Raw genomic sequence first — 3,753 nt, 5'->3', positions numbered from 1 at the left:
GGTTGTTCATAAGCACTGGGTGTTAAGAACTCATGACTTAAGAAAATAGAACAGAAATTAAGCCGGAGAAAAAATGGAAGTTTCCTTCTTGCTGACTAGTTATCATATTGCCCAAGGATGCCATGCAGGTTGATGGGAGAAGAACTGTCACCAAAATTGTTGCCCAGGTGTGGACATTATGTGTTACAATATTGACCATCCATGCAAGAAGTGCCCACAGATATTATAGCACTAAGTCAATAACCAATGTTTATCAACCTCTTTAAATCAGACTTGAGGCACACTGCAAGAATCCACATCTTTTACTACACACCCAGGCAAAAACCTATGGCTTGGAAGGCTATAAATCTCAGGGTAAGAGCTACCATTACTTTTTTGTTTTCTGGATACATTGTGTTCATAAAAATCACCACATGAATATCTATGATTCATGCTATTATCAACTTTGGTGAAGAAGTTCATTTTTGTAGTGAAAAATCATAACTTCAAAAACTAACAATTATCTAATGTGCTTAAGTATAAGGAACAATTAATTGCTCAGTCACAAACGTAACTTCCATGTTACTTCCCCTTGATATTAGGAAACATCATAGAAGACAGGGTAGGAAGAATTTAAGGCAGAGAGTGAAGTACTGTAAAGTAGTACACTGTCCCTGTAAAATTACTATCACAAGATCTGCTCAGGTTTAGACTTTTCAACATCCTTCTATAGAGACTGGGGGGATAGAGTTATGAAGCCCTACCCCACTCTTTATGAGGGTCTATAGGTAGATGAAAGGAGGAGCCCCCTTCTCTTTTTGAGTATATACAGAGAGTGAATGGTACTGGAAAAGGGGAAACACATTCTATTCTATAAAGTAGCCATGAGTAAGAAATTCATGTAACTAATGACTCATTCAGGATTCTGTAAGTAACCCTAACAAAACGCAGTAAGTCGTAGAAGAAATAAAAAGAAAGATGTGGAAAGAGGAAGGAGTTCATCAGGAATCTGAAGGGAACAGAAGAAGGTAACTAGGGTGAAAATTTTAAAAGTATAACATATATTATTGCCAGGATCCAGCCTTAGCTTGGGTTCAGGTCTTGAGATGGGGAAGAGATAGGTGCAAAGAAATATTCTTACCACCATATTCTTGAGGATTGCACTCAAGAGGCCCCAAATATCTTGAGCTGTCTTTATTTATACTTAAATGGAGTTTTTCTTACCAGGATTGCATGAACTGCTTTATTGTTGACTCCTATTTTTGACTTTTAAGAGATATATCGTATTTTTAGAAATATATCATAATCATTATGAGAGCTCCCATTGTTTCCCTTTCTGCTTCCCCAAATACACTTTCTCACCCCCTACATAGCCTTTCTCCAGACACAGAGTTCAGAAGTTTTGCAGGCTTGCCCAAATATCTAGTCAGAAACAACACTTGCAGCACGATGTCAGGGAACAACTACTCGTGGTTACAACGTTAAAGAGCAATAGACATGGGCACAACAATAGTCAAATAAGGCTTTCATATCTGTAAGAAATGCCTTTATACAGTTCCCTTTTCTAAAAGAAGGCTCCCAAGTCTCAGTGTCTCTGGAGAAGGCAGACTTTGATAAGGTACTCTTTCCCCATCTCACTATACCACATTTCTTTACCAACAGAAGCTCCTCTGTGTGGTGAGGATGGATCACTTCATCACACATTGCATTTTCCCCTACTGGGTCATACTAGATCCTATCATTGATTCTATATGCTTGGTGTCTAGGGAATATACTCTCAATAGCTGGCACTATGTGTATGCCTGAGGCTTTCCCCTTATTCTGGGTATGCATGCCCTACTCTCCTTTCTAGAACTGTGCGACATGGTTCATGTTTCAAGTGTTGTTTCCTTATATGTACCTAACTGTCTCTATTGAGTCAGAAAAAAAAAATCTCAGGATGAGGAGTTGTCGTTAGTAATTCCAGAGAAGAGTCTTGGGGAGCCTTAACCCCCTGTGAAACTTAGAAGTCAATGTTTGAGAAAGAGTAGAGTTTCTGGGGAAAATTACAGCTGTTGCAAGTGTGGCTGACAAAGTAAAACTAGAAGCTGCCCAGAGAATCAACAATATAATGAGAGAGGAAAGAACCTGCCTGGTGCATGAACTTTGAAAATTCCTTGGGCTACTGGCATTTGTCAAGTGAGAGTCTGTTTCCACTGGTGACTTGCCCTGAGGAAACCCATAGGACAGGTAGTCATATGCAGATCCAAGACTAGGTTACACGGTTCCCAACACACTATTCTTTTTTATATGCATGTATATAAAAATACCATAATGAAACCCTCTATGTACAATTCATGTATGCTAGAAATAATAATAATAATAATAATAATAATAATAATAATAATAATAAAGCATTGTTAGGTTTGAACTTGGACCACATTTCCCTACAATCATAAACACTAGCAAGTAGGCCACCTGGAATATGTATGGAAGTCTGTGGCTATCTATGGTCTCCACCTCACTTCAGGAAACATGGACTGCCAGGAACCCAGGCAGTTATCTCTATTTATCTCTGTCAGTTTTCATAGTTTACTCTAGATTTCCAGATTAACAAAGGTAAACCATTTGTATGAATTTGTAACACAAATTACAGAAGCCTAGGAACTTAGAGACCTCTAACATAGATGGGCTAAGACATATCCTATCCTCTGCCTATCCAGGGAAGGCTCTGAAGGTCATTTCCACACTTCTAGAGAGGCATTTTTTTTGAAAGTTCCAAATTTCTTTTCTGCTTCAGACCCCAACACACCTTTTCTGACATTAAATAAATCTCATGACCTCAAAGAATATTCTTTGTCTTCAATCATATTGAAAACTTTTCATGAATCAGTGTCTTATTTCAGAGCCTTCTGAAACTGGAGCCTGCCAGGTAGAAAGAAGGTCAACTGAAACTGGAGATTGTCTTTTCTAACAAGCTGAACTTCCTAGCTTTATTTCAAGTTGATACGAGGTAGAGCTATTTTGAAAGAGGAAATCGCAGTTGAGAAATTGCCTCCACCAAATTGATCTGCAGCAAGGCAGTGGTGCATTTTCTTGATTGATGATCGATATGGAATAACCCAGATCACTGTGGGTAGGTAGTGTCATGCCTGGGATGGTGTTTCTGAGCGCCATAATAAAGAAGGTTGAGCAAGCCATATGGAGCAAACCAGCAATATTCTAAGACCTCTGCATCAGTTTATGCCTCCAGGTTACTGCCTTGAGTACCTACCCAGAATTCCCTAGGTGAAGCTGCAAGGTGAAATTGTATCTTTTCCTTCCAAACTTGCTTGTGGCCATAGTGTTTTAGTATATCAATAGAAACCCAACTAAGAAATGGGCTGTAGTAGAACTTGAGCCATTAACTATAAGATGTCCATAATAGCTATCTTTCCTTTAGAAGCATCTCTCTTGACCTATCAGGAGGTTCTGTGGGTTGCATGGAGCTTTGCAGAATGTGGTTCTGGCATGTGATCTTACATTTCTGAGGCTCACTAGTTCATACACACTGGGGTGCTAATGTTCTAGTTAGGGTTATGCCACACATGCATCAGCACTAAGGCATGTACATGCATTCATCAAATAGCCTGCTTGTTAAATGAAGCACTGGAAGCCTAGTGATCCTAATGGAGTTCTCTTTATCTACAGAAGCAAACACTGAGGCCAATGGGTGGTTTTAGCGACCTGTCTCAGGCTTCAGCCTATCTGATTCTAGAGTTAATTTTAGATACGCCCAGCTCCTACTAATCAACC

The sequence above is a fragment of the Arvicola amphibius genome, chromosome 2 (genome assembly GCF_903992535.2).
Source record: "Arvicola amphibius chromosome 2, mArvAmp1.2, whole genome shotgun sequence".
Taxonomy (NCBI): Eukaryota; Metazoa; Chordata; class Mammalia; order Rodentia; family Cricetidae; genus Arvicola; species Arvicola amphibius.
This window is presented reverse-complemented; position numbering follows the sequence as displayed.